We start from the raw sequence: 21,326 nt of genomic DNA on the forward strand, positions 1-21,326 counted from the left end.
ATAATGTTAGGATTCGTTGTTCTTTGAATGTTTGATAGAATTCATTTGTGAATCCATCAGGACCTGGGGATTTTTTCTTAGGGAGTTCTTTGATGGCTTGTTCAATGTCTTTTTCTGATATGGGGTTGTTTAGGTAATCTGTTTCTTCCTCTGTTAAGTCTAGGCAATTTATATTTTTTGTAAGTATTCATCCATATCACCTAGATTTGACATATTTGTTGCCATATAATTGGGCATAATAGTTTTTAATGATTGCCTTAATTTCCTCTTCATTAGAGGTGAGGTCTCCCTTTTCATCTTGGATACTGGCAATTTGGTTTTCTTCTTTCCTTTTTTTAATTAGACTGACTAATACTTTGTCTATTTTATTTGTTTTTTCAAAGTACCAGGTTCTAGTCTTATTTATTAAATCAATAGTTCTTTGACTTTCAATTTCATTAATTTCTCCTTTCATTTTTAGGATCACTAATTTAGTCTTCATCTGAGGATTTTTGATTTGTTCACTTTCTAGTTTTTTAATTTGCATGCACCAATTCATTGACCTCTGCCCTTCTTAATTTGTTAATATATGAACTCAAGGATATAAATTTTCCCCTGAGTACTGCTTTGGCTGCATCCCATAGGTTTTGAAAGGAGGTCTCATCATTGTCATTTTCTTCAATGAAGTTATTGTTTCTACCATTTGTTCTATAACTAACCAGTTTTGGAGAATCGTATTGTTTAGTTTCCAATTAATTTTTTATTTACCTCTCCATGTACCCTTACTAATTATTATTTTCATTGCATTGTGATCTGAGAAGGTTGCATTTATTATTTCTGCTCTTTTGCACTTGTTTGCAATGTTTTTATGCCCTAATACATGGTCAATTTTTGTGAATGTACCATGTACTGCTGAAAAGAAGGTATATTCCTTTTTGTCCCTATTTTTCTCCACATATCTACTAACTCTAATTTTTCTAAGATTTCATTCACTTCTCTTACCTCTTTCTTATTTATTTCTTGGTTTGATTTATCTTTTCAGATAGAGGATAGTTCAGGTCTCACACTAGTATAGTTTTTCTATATATTTCATCCTTGAGCTCCACACTAGTTTCTCCTTTAGAAATTTGAATACTATGCCATTTGGTGCATACACATTGAGTACTGATATTTCCTCATTGTCTATATTGCCTTTTATCAGGATGTAATTACCCTACCTATCTCTTTTAACTAGATTTATTTTTACTTTGGCATTGTCAGATATCATGATTGTGACTCCTGCCTTCTTTTTACCAGTTGATGCCCAATAGATACGGCTCCATCCTCTTACTTTCACCCTATGCATATCTACTTTTCTCATGTGTATTTCTTGTAGACAGCATATGGTAGGGTTTTGGATTCCAATCCACTCTGCTATTTGCTTGCTTTTTATGGGTGAGTTCATTCCATTCACATTTAGAGTTATGATTACTAGCTGTGTATTTCCCAGCATTTTGATTTCTACTCCTGGTCCTTCCTTTTCTTCTTTCACTATTTCCTTCTATACCAATGTTTGTTTTTAGTCAGTCCCCCTAGTTCCCAACCTTATTTTACTTCCCTTTCTACCCCCCTCCCTTCTTATTCCCCCCCTTATTTTCCCTGCAGCCTTTCTAAAACTACCCCCCACCCTCTTCCTCCCTTGTACTGCTTCCCTCCCCACCAGTCCGTTTGTTACCCTTCTACTCCCCTATAAGGCCCAAATCTATTCTCTGCCCCAATGGATTGGATTGTTCTTCCCTTTGGGGGTCAATTTCAATGCACATAAGAGTTGAGTATTTCCTATCTCCAACCATTTTACCCTTCCAGTATATTGATGTTCTCACCACTCCGGCCATGAGCTTCTTTGTAACATATAAATTTACCCCATTTTATTTCTTTTCCCATTTCTTTTAGTATTAGCCTCTTTTTTTAGCTCTAGTTGTATGTGTATGTATATATACATACACACACGTATATGCATTTATGAATACATATATCTATAGACCTATTTATGTCTTGTCCTTTTATCCTAATACAGTTTATCACTGTTCCCTCTAAGTGTAATTTTCTAGTTGCCCAGTTGAAAATAACAATTTTTAAGAGTTACCTATGACCTCTTTTCTTATAGGGATACATATCATTTTAACTTATTGGGTCTCTTTAAAAAAAGTGTTGTTTTTTGTTTTGTTTTGTTTTGTTTTTCTTTTTTCCCACTTTTTTAATTACCTTTTGATGATTCTCTTGATTTCTGTGCTTGGGCATCAAATTTTCTGTTCAGGTCTGGTCTTTTCTTGACAAATTCTTGGAATTCTTCTATTTTGTTGAATGACCATACCTTCCCCTGAAAGAATATAGTCAGTTTTGCTGGATAGTTGATTCTTGGTTGTAGACCTAGTTTCCTTGCTTTCCAGAATATCATAATCCATGCCTTTCAGTCCTTCAGTGTGGATGCAGTCAGATCCTGTGTTATCCTCACTGTGGTTGCATGGTACCTGAATGACTTCTTCTTGGCAGCTTGTAATTTCTTTTCTTTGGTCTTATAGTTCTTGAATTTGGCTATAACATTCCTGGATGTTGTCAGTTGGAGATTAAGTACAAGAGGTGATCTGTGGATTCTTTCAATCTCCACTTTTCCCTCATGTTCTAGAATATTGGGGCAGTTTTCCTGAATAATTTCCTGTAGTATTATGACCAGGCTTTTTCTTTTGTCATGGTCTTCTGGTAGACCAATGATTCTTAAATTGTCTCTCCTCAAATAGTTTTCTAAATCCTCTGTTTTGTGAATGAGATGCTTCATGTTTTCCTCAATTTTTTCATTCTTTTGGTTTTGTTTTATAGTATCCTGCTGCCTTGTGAGGTCACTTAATTCTAGTTGTTGTATTCTGGTTCTTAAAGACTGGAGTTCATCCCTGGCTTTTTGGTCATCCTTCTCCTCCTGGTCTGATTTTCTTTGGAGTTCATCTTTCATTCTCTTTACCTCATCTCTCATCTCCTTTGCCTCATCTTTCATCTCCTTTGCCTCATTTTCAAGCTGGTTGATTTTGGCTTTCAAGAAACTATTTTCTATTTCCAGATGACTTATCTTAGTTCTTAAATTCTTTTCCCAATTGTCTTCAGCCTCTCTTAATTGTGTTTTGAATTGCATTTTGAGTTCTTCCAAGCATGTATGCAATTCGCTGGGATTTCTGTTTTATTTCTTGTCTCCTGTGTTCTGTTTGTTCTTGGTTCGTTGCCTGTGGAGAAGCTGTCAATTATAATTTCTTTCTTCTTTTTCTGTTGTTTGCTCATATTTACCCCGTCTTTGTTCCTCGTATTTGTCTGTGCTCTTGCTCCTCTCATTTTTTTGATTTTGGGACTTTCTGTCAGTCTCCACTCTTGAAGCTTTGTCAGATCTCTCAGTGCAGTCTGTGGGAGAGGAGTGTTGGAGTTTGAACCTCCCTGTCCTCTGGAAGCTTTTGACTGGATTAAAGTCCAGCAGTCAGTGAGGAAGGGGTGGTGGATCTTGGGCTTCCCTGAGCTCTGATGACTTTTGATGGTATTAAGTTCAGCTAGGTTGGGCTGGATGTGATCTGAGGTCAAAACCTCCTGGAAGGTTGGAGCAATACGGAGGGTCTCAGTCATTCTGACTAGGCTGCCAGCTCTTCGCTGTGGGGGAGGGATCCCCCACTGCTTCCCCGCCACCTGTGTTTGACGCTTTGAGCCTGGTACAGTCCTACCTGCAAGGTACACCCTCCAGACCAGAGCCTTTGCTTGCCCAGAGGTTCCTGCTCCTGCTGGAGGCTTAGCACTCTAGGTGGGGGGTGTGGGGAAGGGGTCCTGGGACCTTTCCTCTGCCTTTCCCCTAAACCCAAGTGTCCTCGGATTCCAGCTTTTGGGGGGCATACCTTTTGAATTGAGTTCAGCAGGAGGGTTCCCCAACTCTGTCTTGTTGTTAGGTTTGATTTTCAGTCACCTACACGCATTTAGTTTGTGATCGGTAAGGAAGCGTTTTCAGAGGTTTGAACTATTGCTGCTCCTAAGCCGCCATCTTGACTCCACCGCAACATACACTTTAAATGACATCACAGTCATATTCTATTTCTTTCATCTTGGCTAGCAGTGAGATTTTGTATTGCTCTAACTAAAACAAAATATTTCTTTCCCAATGAGGCAAAAAGAAATGGGAACATAGATTCTCTACTAAGCACAGTATTTAAAGAACTCATTCAAAAAACATAGTGACTGGGGCAGCTGGGTGGCTCAGTGGATTGAGAGACAGGCCTAGAGATGGGAGGTCCTAGGTGTAAACCTTAAGATTTCTTAGACTTATAAATGTTGGAAATTTCACCATTGGGAAATTTCATACTTGAAAAATTTCCTATTGAGAGTGGGAACTCTATTGGAATGTGAACCCCATTGGCATGGGAGGTTCCTCCTCCTCCCTTCTTAAGATTACTTTAGGACAGAAACCTTTTGCTGAACAATGGAAAGGGCTTTGACCTATGTTTAAGCATAGAACAGGACGTTCTTTGAGTCATGATTGATTTTAAAATTGATACAATGGAGATACTTGGAATGACAGAACCAGGTCTTGGAAATTGCAATCTCCACCCTACTCAGTCCTAACAGGATTTAGGAAGGGCTGCAGCATAGATCAAAATTTAATTATTCCAATCTCTACCCTACTCAGGGTAACAGGATTTAGGAAGGGCTGTAGCAAAAGATCAAGATTTAATTATTTGAGAATATGACCTTCAACAGACATGTGCAAAGCCACAGACAGACCTCTGGGCGGTCCTGGGTTAAGCTAGAGCCACCATTGGCACAGGGAAAATGATGGACAGTGATTGGTAGATGTGAGAACTTAGGGGAGGGAACTTGGATGGTTTCCTTAAAGATAGAGGGGTCTGAGGACTGAGGGGGGGGGGGGGGGTTGGAGAGTTTTGGCTCTGAGTGGTTAGAGAGGTGCTCTGAGAAGCTTGCTCTAAAGGAAGCTGGAGGTGGAGGCCCGTGAGACTGTTTCTCCATTTTGGTCACATGAGTAATAGGGACTGATCTCCTTTCTTTGCCCCAGCTATCTAAGGGCTTGGGCCTTTTGGCCCAGCCTAAACAGAAGGGGTATTTAAGCCCTATTCCCTTCTCTCCCCTTTCTCTCTCTCTCTCTCTCTCTCTCTCTCTCTCTCTCTCTCTCTCTCTCTCTCTCTCTCTCTCTCTCTCTCTCTCTTTCTCACTCTCTCTCTCTCTCTCTCTAATTCCTTTCTTCCTCCTGTTTGAAATTAAACTCTATAAAAGGTTGACGGCTGACTTGAGTTTTCATTTAGGAATTACATAGCTGAATTCCTTGGCGACCTTAAATTAATATATATCAGTCTTTTAAAGTGATTTCCTTGTCACATAGGTTCAAATGTGACCTCAGACTTTCCAGACTCACACTTTCCAGCTGTGTGACCCTGGGCATGTCACTTAACCCCCATTGTCTAGCCCTTACCACTCTTCTTCAAAGACAAAAAAAAAACCATAGTGACTAACACCAAAAAGACGCCAAAAGTAGACCCTACTGCTTTTTTCCCCTCCTTGTAACTGATCACATTAAATCATTCAGCATAATTTGCTGACAGGCATCAATGCACCAAAGTCAACTCTTCAGATAACTTAAGTTTATCACCTTTAAACACAAAATTAATTTTTAAGCTTTTAGAAAGGAATTACCTACAAAGCAAAGAATAATGAAAATTATTTAATCTTTTATCAATTATAAGCATATGGTCATTATGAATATTATTATTTTACAATATAGGACAATAGGGGCTGTTTAGTTAACTAGGCTCTATATCCCTATACTAAATGGTCCCAAATTTCTAGATTATTTTTATTGTTGTTTCTCTCTTATCTACAGTTAGTAGATTATATGGGTCACTTTCGGTTGCTGTCAGTATCTCCCCTCTTTATTAGTAGCTTGTAATTTGCTTAGCCATGAAAAGCAAGATAAAAATTTGCTAACATTATTGTCTAAATAAGTGTAAACAAGATTTTAGTGAGTGCTTGAGGGAACCTCTCAAAATGAACTAAAAGAAATTTAGTACAGAAACTTTGTGGCATGTATTTTGGTTATTGGTATCCTTCTGGTTTGCATCCTGGTTCTCAGCTGTGTTCTGGGTAACTAAGGCTGATAACTTATACATAGATAATATGTTATGGTAATGTCAAAGAAATCCACATTAATTGTTTAAGCTGTTGTTATGGATGCTTCTCCTAGGGCTCTGGACTAAGCTCTCTTCTCCCCTCAATTTACTGACTCTTATAACATCTCATCTATTACCATAGTTTAAGTCATTATCTCTAAACAGACACTCTCATTTTAGATACCCTCTCTAGGTCAATCTTACTGTTCAATCTAGAATAATCTAAACACAGACAAATAGAAAGAAGAACTTCTCAAATCTTCACTACCAAGAGATAACAGGCAACTTGTTCTGTGCTTCTTTCAGTGGCAGAGAAACACCAATATGAATGGAAAATAGAACATTATCTTACAAGTAAACAGTTTTCATCTGGTTCAAACAAAAGCACACAAGTAAAAAAGAGGTATTGCTATAAAATGCATATAAGATACTTCAAAAAGGAAAAAAATTTTATCAACTCCACCATTATATTTAGGATTTTCCAGTGGTCAGGTATTCTGTTATGGAAAGTATATAAGTATTGCTGTCATTATGATTATGTCAATGACTGGCAGTTTCTAAAGTTGTTGTTTTTTTCAATTCAGCAATAACCATGCTCAATGCAAGGTGGTCTAATATGCTAAAGTTAGTCTCAACTTGTGGTTCAAGAAAAAAATACAAAATTACAAAATAAAATTCAAGATTTGTTTTAGTTAGATTTTTCAGAAAATTTGACCAAAAACCATTAAATGATAACATAAGAAAATCTAATTAATAAGAATTCCACATTTTGATATCACTTTTTTTTTAATTTTTATTTGGTCATTTCCCAACATTATTCATTGGAAACAAAGATCATTTTCTTTTCTTCCCTCCCCTCCCTCCCACCACCTCTCCCATAGCCCACACGCAATTCCACTGAGTATCACATGTGTTCTTGATTCAAACCCTGATATCACTTTTAAAAAGAAAAAGAAAGCACTTAAAAACATTTAATAAATACATGGTCAACTACTGGGTTTGTACCCCAGGAGGTAATAAGGAAAAAGACTTGTACAAAAATATTTATAGCCATCCTCTTTGTGATAGCAAGAAATTGGGAAATGACAGGGTATCTGTCAGTTGGGGAATGGCTGAATAAATTGTGGTATATGTTGGTGATGGAATACTATTGTGCTAAAAGGAATGATGAACTGGAGGAATTGCATGTGAACTGGAAAGACCTCCAGGAATTGATGCTGAGTGAAAGGAGCAGAACCAGGAGAACATCGTACACAGAGACTGATACAGTGTGGTACAATCGAATGTAATGGACTTCTCTACTAGCAGCAATGCAATGATCCAGGACAATCTAGAGGAATTTATAAGAAAGAACACTATCCGCATCCAGAGAAAGAACTGTGGAAACAAATGCATTAGAAAAATGTGATATTAGTCATGTAGTGCAATAGGGATATGATTGAGGTTTTAGTGTTAAAAGATCACTCTACTGCAAATATGAATAACATGGAAATAGGTTTTGAACAATGACACATGTATAACCCAGTAAAACTGTTTGTCAGCATCAGGAAGGGGTAGGAAAGGGTGGGTCAGGGGGATCATGAATCATGTAACCATGGGAAAATATGCTAAATAGAAAAAAAATAGAGTCTCAATGGATTTATCTCCAAACAACAATTTATATTAATTTAACTCAACTACTACTTATTGAGCAATAAAATTCACTACATGGTACAAAAATTGTATTTCAGGTCAAACATCAGGCATATCACAGTTTTACTGAAGAAAGAACACCAGACTATATGATACAAGTGGGGGGGAAATGTGTGAAACAGAATTTAATCATATTACTTTAGTGCAGGTAATAAAACCACAAAGGTTAAGTAGGTTGTTATTGGTTATTTCAATATAGAAGTGGTACAAAAGAGAATCATCTATAGGTCCTTTGCTCTCAAATTAATAACTCCCAAAAAAGGTTTCTTAGAGAATTCATAAATCTATCATAAGCTCAGGGACAAAATAAATATGCTATGAAGTGCTTATATGGATACAAAAATAAATATTTGTTTGGCTTTCAAGTTACTATAATATACCAAAGGCTAGTCAAATTCATATATCACCAAAATAGTATTGAGTCTTGGATTATGGAACAGTTAGAATTTTTCCATGAGGTCATTTACTACAACTGTTCACACTTCAGGGTACCAATAGTAAGTTTCTATAGTACTATGCATAACAGTTATTGAAATTTCAATAGAACAAAGATTCTGTCTCTGTTTAAAGTAAAATCAAGTTCATTTTAAAATGAGAGAAGTAGCCTTTGGGGATACAGAAATTGCAACAAATTCTTTAATCTTTGCACAGTTTTGCAAGTTGTAACAGGTAAAAAATTATTATGCCAAGTTCTCCAATAAAACAAGACTCCATCACCAAGTGGCTGCAAATGATCATACATATGGCTCATCAACTACAAAATTTTATGACAAATTTTCCAGAACAGTTTTGGAAAACCAAAACTTTGCTTGTTTGTTTACATCTTTAAGGAAAGTACAAGCATGCCCCCTCAGGAAGAGTTACCCATTGTCCTTTTGCAGTATAATTTCATTGACATAGACATTATAAACAAAACCCACTATGAAGTTTTATAACAATGTTAAGCTGATAATTCTATCATAGACTATCATAAATGGACTATATATAAAGTCTATTTCATAGGCTTTTGTGGAACTATTAAAGGAAATTAAACAAGATATACTCTAGTATACATAAAACGTCTAAGAGAATTCTTTGCCAAACTAATTGTTCTAAATTTCTGCTTACCTCTCTCCCATCCCACCCACATGAAAAGAATAACAACATTTAAAACCCAAAGTATCCATCTTTTTACAATACACAAATAGGGAAGAACCAATAACTGAGAGATGACATCTCTCAAATTCATTTTAAAGTATCTCTTTTTACCTATTACTTATTCCCAGTGGCTGAGTGTCAGATCTGTTTCATTTCTATTTTCTGTAGCATAGAAATACAATTTTAGCAACATGTACATGATGAGAGTGAGGGATAGCCAATGAGCAACCTACAAGCTTCACTGGTATCCATACCATGTCATGAAATCTAAAAGAATGCCCCCACATAGGGTTTCCAGAAGGGCATGGATGCTGTGATCTAATCACTAGAGGAACATCCACATCAATGAGATTATTATTTCTTAAAATGAATTTGCCTGTACCAAGAATTTAGTATATTCTGAATAATTTTTAAAAAACAAAATAATGAGAGCCTACACAGAGATCTGTGATCTTACAAAGTTTCCTCTTAATCTTGTGGAGGCAATTTGCGAATTGCTAACCCTATTTTACAAATGATGATGCTGAGGTTCCGGGGGCAAACTGACATTAAACTTGAACAGAGACCTTATAACTGAACCAGTGTTCTCAGCACTATAGCACTCTGCCTTCCAATAAATACTACATTTTCTTAATAGAATAAAATTTCCATTCATCGTTGCACCAAGCACACATGATTACACTCCTTTATTTATTGAAATGTCTATCAGACATTATTTTATAATCACATATTGACTACAGAAAAACATCTACTGAACACAAAGAATGTAAGGGCCCTAGCCTTTTACCAATACATCATCCCCACAGCAGGTAGAGTACCAAGAATTCCATGTGATATGTTACAACTAAAATCCAATACTGTAAAGCTCTTGTTTTACCCATACCCTCAAGTTCAGAATTGTGGAATTATCCTTGATTATTTTCTCTCTTCCACTTCTCATCCAATTTGTTAGCAAGTCACAATGATTTTACCTTTTTGATCATTATCCAGCTTGAGCACACTGCTAGAAAACCACATGACCACTAGGCATGAGGGCAACTCTATAAGAAGAACTGAATCTTTTATCTTTAACTTTGTAAAAATCTTTCTCCCAAGAGGTAGATTTGTTCAGAGCTTATCTGGAAATTTTTTCCAGAAAAAAATTAAGAAGAAAGAAAATTCCATTTTCCTACTTGCCTTCAAAATGTATAAGTCAATTTGCCTTGATGATAAATTTTAAATGTTGCTAGTAATTGGGGAGTATTGAAAAACTTACTCAAAAAGCTACCATTTTAGAGACTCAGAATGATGGGCAATCCTGCTCACAGGATTTCTGCCACTAAAATCTTTATCAGTATTTTAATTTTGTGATTTTCTTCAAATAAAGAAAATTTTAAATATGTGAAAGTATTATCAGAAATTATTTTCCAATAAAAGTGTTACTTTAAAAGGCTGTTATAAGTATTATTACACTACATGAGAGGCCAAATCTTTTCCCAGTGCACATCTGGATATAACATGAAATTAACAGAAGGAGCTTACTTTGGTAGTACATGAACAACAGTATGGGGAAAACTGGCAAAAGAATGATACAAATTTGTGGAGCTTTCCACATTTTTAAAATTTTTCATATTTTCTAATGTTTACTAAGTTCACAATAAAAAAATTTAATTAACAGAAAAATGAGTAAGTAGATTTTCCTTCATAAAAAAGTTTCCCGCAGTATATCTACTATTACCAATATTGCTACTACTGCTATTATTATTATCATTAATTTTCACTCACATCAAATGACAAAAAGGCAAGGCTAGACAGGGACATTTAAAATTAGTCTACATATAATTATTTATAAACAAGGTTTCAAACAGGGAACTTAAAGCAAGCAACTACTATAAAATAAGGCCTATTCTCTTGATCAAGATGGAATATTTTTTTTCTATGAAAGATATCGATTGGGGTGAAAATTAACCTTTCATGAAAAGATTTTTAAATAGCTCTCTACTGTGTTTTGGGTTTGGTTTTGTTTGGGAAAGGAAAGTGTATGAGCCCTGATTTCACTGGTATAAGAAACTCCAAGTGTGGAAACTCTCTTCATAGATGCAAACAGGCAAATTATCTGTAAGAGTTAAATAGGAGATTACTCCTAGAAGCATCCTTGTGTCAGAGGCAGAACTTGAAAAAATGTCTTCCAGATCCCACATCTACCTTCTATCCACTACTTCACAGGCAAAATTGCAAAGTCTAGTCCTAAAAAAGTTTCTATTCTACTGTCCAGTCTTCTACTCAAAGGATACAAGATGTATACAAATAAGTATGAAATTGCTCTGTGGAATAAGGAATGGGTCAGCACTAACAGCTTGGGAAGCGGGGAACTCTGATCTCAAAAAGGTCTAATTTAAGAGGATGGTATCTGAGCTAAGCCTTCAAAAGAGTTAGTGCATTCCAAGAAGTGCATATAAAGTTGGGAGGTAGCCAGTAAAGGAATGAGGAATAAAAAGAACGCTGTGTATAGGAAACCTACAAATTTAATTGAACTGCACAGTGCTATATGTAAATAACACAAAATCAATCTAAAAAGGTAGGCCTGAATTTGGTGGTGAAGGATTTTAAATGACAGTTAACATTTTATCCCAGAGGCAATAAGTAGTCGGTAATTCCTTAGGGGTGGGGTGATATAATAGTACACTTGCCCTTTAAAAATATTTATTTGACAGATATGGAAGATCATCGTAGGGATAGCTAAGAAGACTCTTCCAGAGTAACCCTTTGAAGGTATTTATGATTGTAAATTAACCTTTAGAGATGTCCATTCTAACTGACATTAAAGATTTCTCAGAACTTAGAATTCAGGTAACTTTAACCATCTCTTTCAATTTACTATATAACTGAGGTTTTCATTTATCTGTACCAAGAGTTGGAATTCTCCAAGCAATAAGCTGAATAAGTTTACATTCCATTTTTGTCATAAATGAGCTTTTAAATGTTTAGAAAATATTCCTTTTCTTGTAGCTTATTGTTACTTGGTAAAAAGACTGTCAATTATATTCTGTGCAGAGAGTAAAAGTAGTTAGGAGATATTTGCTTAAAGGGCTACTTGCTGATAATTGCAAGGTCTTACATAAAAATATTAGTATAAAAATTATTTAGGTATTCAGTTATGCTATTAATTACATGTTTAGACCCATTTAGTGGAGAATCATTTAGGAATATGTATTTTTTTCTAATGATATTATATAAAACGTCATACTAAATTATATTCCCAAAGTATGTTTTATTCTCCTGAATCTTCACAAATATTTCCTATGACCACCAAATTCCTGAGGGAAGGGGGAATAAAGAGGAAAGGTTTCTTATCTAAAAGGATATATACTCAAATGAAAATGTTACCTAATAACAGGGATGCCCTCTGTTTAGACTGGAGTTTTTCCAAAGCTATTATCATGAGCCACTGTCAATAAAAGCCACAGCATCTAATGTTCTCAATAGAAGATTCATTTGGAGATAATAGAGCTTGTCAGCAGCTTATATGTAGATTTATCATCTTGACTACGTTAAATGTCTCACCTCTAATTTATTACTTATTACAAATGCATTTCAGTACATTGTCAAAATAAAATAGGATATTTCCTGGTGTAGGAAGTGAACTTCCTTTTTTAATATTTACTTAGAAAATAAGCTATGACTATATCAAAAGGCATATATGCTTTCCATATATACAGTTCCATACAAAAAAGTGAGCCAAAAGTATTAGCTTAATATTTCACATGAAACATAATTTGACTGGATATTAATATTCTAATGAAAGAGTCTCTTATAGTTAGTCTAAAATGTATTCTTTGTGTGTGAAGTTTTACATAAATATTACCAAAAGGCAGTTTTCAGAGCTGCTTTGGAGGAAGTAAAACAGAACCATAAAAAAAAAAAACCTCTGCTTTTCTGGTTCTACCATTATGGCAAAAACGAGTAGAATTTTCTTTTTTGTATATTTATCATTACTCTAAAATAAAAGTTTCTGAGTAAAATTATTTTAAGCAAATCAACAATCAATTCCACAAAAAACAAGTACCCCTTGCCAATTTCATCCAAAGAAGAAAAAATAAAGTAATTTCTTCCCTCTCATTCAGAACCCTCTCCAAGCTACAAAGTGTCAGAGAAGAAACTTAGGAGTTATTAATTCAAGGTAATAGTTTTCTACAAATACTCATTCAAAATAGTTTGGCCCTAAGATTCTGGAAGTTTCTGGTTGACACAATATGGACACTGATATTTTACAAATTAGTTGCTAATCCTGTGTGGTATCTGACTGATTTAATAATTCTTCTGTTTCAAAGAAAAGAATCAAATTGTATTGAGTACCAATTGTGTGGCAGAACCAAGTTTGGCACAAATGGAAATAGAATACATGATGATTCTACCTTTAGACAACTTGACCAATGGAGACTTGGGGAAGAGATTTCTTGGTGTAGACCAAGAACAGAAAAACAATATACAGTCAAGTGTTAAATTGTGTGTGAAATAGCTGAGCATCACAGAAGTTTAAAACAAAACCAGAATTATAAATGTAGAAAATACTACTGATATGATAGAGGATTGATTCCAAAAAGATGGGCCTTGAGCTAGGTCCTGAATATGTATAGATAGAAACAGGCCAAGCAGAGACAGAGGAAAGGTAGTCTAAGCAGAGCACAAGTAGAAAGGGAGAAATGAAGGGGGGGAACAGACCACCAAGGTAGTAGTAAAAAAGACTGGCTTAAAGAAGCAAAAAATGGGTTAAATATGGATTAAAAGTGGGGCTATTTAAAATGTAATAACTTTCTAAAGCTCTGTCCTCAATCTTCTCTATTCTCTCTCTACATATTGTTCCTCAATCATTTCATTTACTCTTATGGCTTCAGCTCTGTCATAGTTGGGATTTTTCTTTATTTCCTAGGCTCAACCTCTCCTGAACTACATTCCCACACCAAATTACTTATTAAACATTTTTACTCAGCTGTATTGTTGGCATCTCAAGCCAAACCAGATCTTCTTCCTCATGATTTTCCTTTTTCTAGTGATGGGATTATCACCTTCCAGTCACCCCAACTCAAAAGGGTGATCCCTGACCAAAAAGAAGAAATTTACTTCTTCCCTCTTCCCTTGCCCCCAAATAACCAGTCACAAAGCTCAGATCTGTGTCTTTGTTTTTATCCTCTCAAATCCAGTGTCCTTTCCATTTCCACTAACATATTACTCAGGCCTTTATTACAGAATAGGCCAGCCTCATTAACTTCTTAACATGTCCTGTCCCAAATATAGTCTTTCTATATTATATATACATATATATATATATACATATATGTATGCCAAGAGATTAATCTTCCCAAGGCACTGCTCTAATGATACCATTTTTCTCTAAAACTTTCAGTAACTCCCCTAATTCCCCTCTGCCTATGGAAAAAAAAAAAAGTCTAAAGGAGTGCTTTGTACATGAGAATTTGAGAAAGAAAAAAAAGAATATCAGAGTTATGATATCATGGAATCATAAAAAAGTTATAAAATACTTTACAAGGATTTTAGGTGAGCCCCAAAAGACAGATGTAAATATAAGACTTTTGTATAATAATGATGATTTCTATGGATGAGAGATCAGAACTTAAAATAGTCATCAATATGGGTGATATTTAAAGTCATCAGAGTGAATAAGAAGTTCTCTAAAGAAATAAGTCTAAGAACAATGAAGATTAAAATCTGAGATGAAACTACCAGTTATGGGGTGGTAGGGAAATACAATGCCATAAAAGATAATTTTAAAATATGTTATGCCTAAAGAAAAGGTAGTTGGTATAGACTGTCAAGTATGGATAGTGTTGAGGACTTTTGGTCATTTTCTAAGACATCAAGACTGATCACTAGATATGACCCACTTACACTTCAAGTCTTGTGATGTTTCTTTTTCTTGATATAGGTATTTTATTAGTATTTTTTTTTTTAATCCTTACCTTTTGTCTTAGAATAGGTACTAAGTATTGGTTCTAAGGCAAAGGAGTGGTCAGAGCTAGGCAATTAAGGTTAAGTGACTTGCCTAGGGTCACATAGAGAGGAGGTGTCGGAAACCAGATTTAAACCTAGGTCCTCTTGATTACAGACTTGACTCTTTATCTACTGAGCCACCTACCTGACCCCATTAGCATTATTCTTATGCTTCCTGGTTATAATAAGCATCATAGAGGTTCACTTCCTTCAATAATTCAAGAATCTGTGATTTCATTAGTGTAGATGGTCCCTCCATTTGTTGTTCAATTGTGTCTGATTCTTCACTACCATTTGGACCATAGCATGCCAAGGTCGTCTTCTTCCTCTATCTCTTCAAATCCTGTCCAATTTCATGTCCATTGTTACCATGACAATGCCAATCCATCTCATCCTCTGCCTGTCCCCTTCTCCTTTTGCCTACAATTTTTCCCAATGAGTTATTTCCAATGAGTTCTGTCTTCTCATTATGTGGCAAATATATTTTAAGTTTCAGATTCAGTGTTTGACCTTCCAGTGAAGTCTGAATTAATTTCTTTAAATGTTGTCTGATTTGATCTCCCTAATGCCCAAAACTTCTAAAAAGTCTTCACCATCACAATACAAACAAAAAAAACACACAATTTTGCAGTGCTCAGCTTTCCTTATAGTCCAACTCTCATAGCCCTTTATTGCTACTGGAAAAACCACAGCTTTGATTATATAGAACAAGCTAATAAGGCAATAAGGCAAACTAACAATTCTGTTTTTCAATATACTGTCTATATTTGCCATGGCATTCCTTCCAAGGAGCAAGTGTCTTTTAATATCAAGGGTGCAAGTCACCATCTGCAGTGAACTTTGAGTCCAGGAATAGAAAACCTAACACTGCTTCCATTTATTCTCCTTCTATTTCCCAGGAAGTGATGGAACCAATTGCCAAGATATTTGGGTTTTTTATGTTAAACTTCAAGTCAGTTTTTACATTCTCCTCTTTCACCCTCACTAAGAGGCTTCTCAATTCTTTACTTTCTGCCTTTAGAGTGGTATCATCTGCATATCTGAGCCTTAAACAATTATTAGTTACTGTATCAAAAAATCCCATTACCTGCTTGCCAACCTACTTCTTTTAGGCTCACAAATGAAACAATAAGTGAGAAAAGAAAAGGAAAAAATGGTGGGGAGGTGGTAAGTGAAGCAAGAAAGGCCAGGAATAAGGGCCAAAGAACTATTTCTCTGAAGTTCTAGAAGTAGAAGCAAAAAGATGAGACTTAAGCATAGAGTGTATAAATTGTCAGAAAGAGAAAGGAAAAGAAATAAAAAGGGAGCAGTGAATAAAGAGAAAAGAATGTCTAATAATAACAATTGACAATTGTTCTGTTGTTCACAATAGTATTTAAACATATTATCTCTCATTTGGTCCTCTTAAAGGCCCTGTGAAATGAGTATGCCAAGTCATTATTATTCCCATTTTGCTGACATGGAAAATTTCAGAAGTTAAATAATTTGTCCAATGTAACACAGTAAATGGTCACCTCAGGACTTTAGCCTATGTCTAATTTAAAACATAATGCTCTTCCTAATAACCATAATCACAATAAGAATAAGATTTAGCATTGAAAGAAGAGAAAGTTTTCAAGTTTTCAAAGTGCTTTATATAATATTTCATTTTGTCTTCACATAAACCAGTGAGATAGGTGCTGTTAGCCCCATTTTATTGAGAAAGAAACTGAAGCTTTAGAAGTGTAGTGTCAAAATAATAGTAAATATTTAAAGAATTAAAAACTCAGGGCCTTCTGACTCCAAATTGAGGATTCTAACCAATTGGCCATATATACCACATTGTTATTTCTTTTAATAAGAACATCCTTCCTTAAGAACAAGATGGTTAATCATATAACTTTTGAAAACTTGCATGGAAATTTGTTATAACATGCAATTGGCAATAAATATTAAAAAGAACAAAGAACAAGATAAATGGGAAAGGAGAGAGAGATTAAAAACTAGGGGAAAATATTAGAATTTGCTAGACAACTTAAAGGATAGACCTGGTGGGTAATCATGAGAGCTGATAACAGCCAGAGGGCATCTAAAGGGCACTAAGCATTCAATGAGATAATATATGTAAACTTTTAACAAATATCATAATATTTTTATTATACAATCAGTATAACTCAAACCCAACTGTACCTACAAGTAAACAGACCTATATTCTTAGTACTATTGACTCCAGAAAAAAGGATTATGAAATACTCTGGCAGAGATGTCTATTTTCCTCCTCTTTTCATATCAGTTCTCCATTTAGTCCTTTTTCTTTACCAGAAGCTCTAGAGTTACTATGCATACATAAAACACAAAAAATCAAATGATGTTTTTTTTTCCAATTCAACAAATATTTATTAAGATTTAAAGTGTAAAAGGTATTGTGAGAGGAGAAAATATCCTGCCCTACTTTCAGTTAAGTGGGGGAAAAGAGAAGGATTATTTATATATAATTAGCATAATACAAGGTCAATTGGGATCATTTTTAATGTTATTTAAAAAAAAACTACAAGGAGAGATTATTTTTGTAGAGGATGAAAGAAAAGATAAAATAAGGACAGGTTTCAAAGAGATGTTGGCTCCCACAAACCTGAGTTGGAAAACTATTGGGTGTGTAGGCATAAGAAATGATTTGTATCACTGCAGAGTAAAAAAAAAATGCAGGACAAAATCAAGAAGATGTGGCTGAAATATAGAATATTTGAAAGGGAACAAAATGAATGAATAAGGCTAGAAAAGTATGGTGGAACTAGAAACTGAACCAATTTTTCTTTTGCTCAACAGTTCAAGGATATTGGCTCGTTCTCTGGTTTTTGTTGAGTTTGACCTTGTTGAGAGGAAAAGACAAGGAACTAATGAAATGGATATTGGTATCAGCAAACTCCTATAGAAAGGTCTACTCCAGGAGCCTTCATTGAAGATTTTTCCCCCTTAGACAAAAAAATCAAAACAATTCATAATCAAGAGTTTTTCAATGAACTTGTCATAGAATTCCTAGTCACACCAAGGTCTCTGGAGTAAAGAGCGGACTTTTGCCAAGCCTGGAGATAAAGGAATTTTTCCTGTTGTTTTTAACCCTTATGATTTCTTTACCCATCTACCTCCTGCTTCCTTTCTGCTACTATCATAACAAATGCTTCCCTTTGGCAATAACTAAGTTCCTTTCTAGGGATGTCTCTGAGATGAGGGATGGGATATCTCTCCCTCCTTCCTGACCAAATTACAATTTAGAAGAGATAAAGCGGGTAGCTTAGGGAGCTTTAGGAATATTTCCTCTTCTCTTCTCTTTCTTTCCCCTACCTCTATTGCAGAAGTGGAATGAACTTTGGATATTCTTACTCTTCTCTATACACCATCTCCATGTTTTGATATATTCACACTTAACTATGGGATGGGAATGAAGGGAAGTGCAATAAAACACCACCCCAAAGACTAAGGACATACTATACACATACCTTTCACTCTTATACCTACTTTAAAATTTCTATACTTTATCTCTGAACTTGTAAAAAGTAATATAGTTCAATGGTTTAGTCTTGAATAAAATTTTAGTATAATCAATTTTGTGCACCACAAAGTTTTAGTTGTTTATATTGCCAACAGTCACTAAAAATGATTTGGCTTCAGCCACCTATTTGTCAAGCCTTAGAAAACAGATGCCTCTCAGGAGAGTCACACTGTAAAAACAGGTGAGCCACCATCATTGCTATTTTACCCTAAGTCCCAGAGCCAGAACTCACAACTCCCCTTTCTTCTGCCCAAGGGAAGATCAGACAGCCACTATTGGCCTGCCCTGTTCCCTGGGCTAAGGGATCCTCATCTCCTGGGCTTGTGAATTTATATTAAAGTTGCAACTGCCACCTTAAATTCCCAGGGTGTAGTATATAGTCATAGAATTTGTTGAAATGCGTTCATTTGGCACTACTCAAGAATAACTTCTCATACAATGGAATTCCTAGAATATTTCAATGAATAAATGTGAATTTTTAACAAAGAACAGCAATCACAAATAAATTAGGGTACTTTCACACTAAGTTAAAAGATAAAAAAGTCAATTCATTCTGTTACCTGTTTTAATCCATAAGTCAGCAGAAAAACATGAGTTACATTACCTATATTCAAAATTAATTATCATGTAAACAAATAAAAATTAAGGTGGGCTAACATAAGAAAATATATACTTTAATACGATTTTGAGTACAATTTTTTCAAAACCTTGACCTTCTGTCTTAGAATCAATACTGTGTATTGGGGTTCCAAGGCAGAAGAATAATACAGGCTAGGCAATGAGGGTTAAATGATTTGTCCAGAGTCACACAGCCAGAAAGTGTCTAAAGTCATATTTGTACCCAAGACCTCCCATCTCTAGGCCTGGCTTTCAGTCCACTGAGCCAGCCAGCTGCCCCCTTAAAATTTTTAACGTTTTAAAGAAAAGGTCCCAAAATAACACATCCAACCAGGTAATGAACAACAAACTGTCAAACAGACAGGCTGAACATGAATTATAAACTTAGTTGGCTTTATTTAAAGGATACCATGAACCAGGCTAATTACAAAAAGTTGAGCAGAATTAAACTAGACTAGTCAAGGGACTAACAATGTACAAAATCCAACAGGAAAACTAGGCCTTGATCTGTTATAATTCCAAGCATTCTATGTCACCCCCCTGCCAAATTATATACATATATTGTATGTATTCATATGCACCTATGTATGACTATATAATGAATCATGTTTTCATTTACAAACTCATATTTTAAAAAAGCATGAAGTAGCTTCAGAATATATATGTAGCATATTGAGATAATGATATACTTAAAGCCTAAATACATTTGGTATCATAACGTGCCTTGGGGTATAGTTACTCTGTTTTGAACCACTCAACCTGGAGTATAATTACTTATCCTATAACTTGGACATAAAGGCAAACGGTACCCACTATTTTAGAAGTCATATAACAAAAGTTTCTTATCAAATGTACAACAAATAAATCAATTATATTTATGTTAGAAAGTATTAAAATAAGATAAATGTTATGAGATTTCCGTGATCTTAGCCATTTAACTTAGCAATCAATTTATGAGTTACGATTGTTATATTCATAGGACTATGATAGGATTAGAAGTGACAAGCAAGATGTTAACTTTAGATACCTATGGAGGAAAAAATCATGGCAGAATGGAATTCTAATACCTCTATATACCTGACAGACCCATAAGAAATATTACCATAAAATCCAATTTAAATTGTATTTTCATAATCAAAATGTCCTACTACTACTTACTTACAAAGTCAGCCTTGCTTTGTATCCCAATCTCATCAATCTTCATATTAATCATTCAAAAACAAAAAATTTTAGAAACACAGTGAAAGTTATCAACTAGAAGTTGCTCAAGAAATTTGAAGAACAAAGTAGGAGAAAAGCATTTGATCTTAAAATGAAAAAGGTATCTGATATTTTTCACCAACAATACAAAAGAAATAACTAAAAAAGATGCAAGGAAGTCATAATACAATTCCTAGAATGCAAAAAGGAAATGGAGGTCTGGTTCAAGAAATCGGGTCTAAACATTAGATTGTGATTTCCAAAATGAAAGTGTCTGTGAACATCCCTCCTTTAATGAACAATATAAACAAACTCTACCAGAAGTAAACAGTGCTTTTCTATCTAACCTGCCCACATTAATCCCACACACACAAACATATACACTCACTCTCTCTCGCTCTCTCTCTCTCTCTCTCACTACCTCCCTCTCTCTCTCTCTCTCCACTTCTAACTTCTCTTATAAAGTATTACTACATTCAATACCTCCTAGTCTAGTGTTCAAACAAAAAAAAACAACATAGGGGAATGATGGTGTTTTATGTTTTTAAAAAGCATACTTTAAGCTTAACTAATTCGTGTCACTAAATTACACAGGTCGGGGGTTAGGGCACACATCACTAAATAAAGGATTTTTTTTTTAATCTAAGAGATGGTATCCACAAGAAGCAGAATTAAACTTCAAAGTGGTAAAAAAAAAAAAAACATATACTATGTTAGACAGGATTGGAAGCTGTGAACAAAATGTGATTCAAAGATTTGATTCTTTATATATTATCCCATATTGATCCAATGAAGTTTCAAAATTTTTTTCACTGTCATGAGAAAGGTAAGACAATTTGGTAACTAATTTGACTGATTTTCATTCAATGACAAGGTAGTTACTTTGGCAAATAAAAATGAGATTGTACACTAAATTAGATTGTATAATACAGTACAGTTGATAGGAAAATATTATGGAACAGGATAGATTTAAAGATAATTACTTTAATGGGACATAAATAACT

General features: G+C 34.8%; 1 protein-coding gene and 1 pseudogene across 1 annotated transcript in view; both read right to left on the reverse strand.

Annotated features, from left to right (window-relative positions):
* The window catches only part of ZSWIM6 (zinc finger SWIM-type containing 6), a 219,356-nt gene that overhangs the window by 160,803 nt on the left and 37,227 nt on the right, over nt 1-21,326 (reverse strand). The window lies entirely within an intron of this gene.
* Nucleotides 1-21,326, reverse strand: part of LOC130458539 (cytosolic acyl coenzyme A thioester hydrolase-like) — a 98,726-nt pseudogene that overhangs the window by 43,028 nt on the left and 34,372 nt on the right.

The sequence above is a fragment of the Monodelphis domestica genome, chromosome 3 (assembly GCF_027887165.1).
Source record: "Monodelphis domestica isolate mMonDom1 chromosome 3, mMonDom1.pri, whole genome shotgun sequence".
Classification (NCBI taxonomy): Eukaryota; Metazoa; Chordata; class Mammalia; order Didelphimorphia; family Didelphidae; genus Monodelphis; species Monodelphis domestica.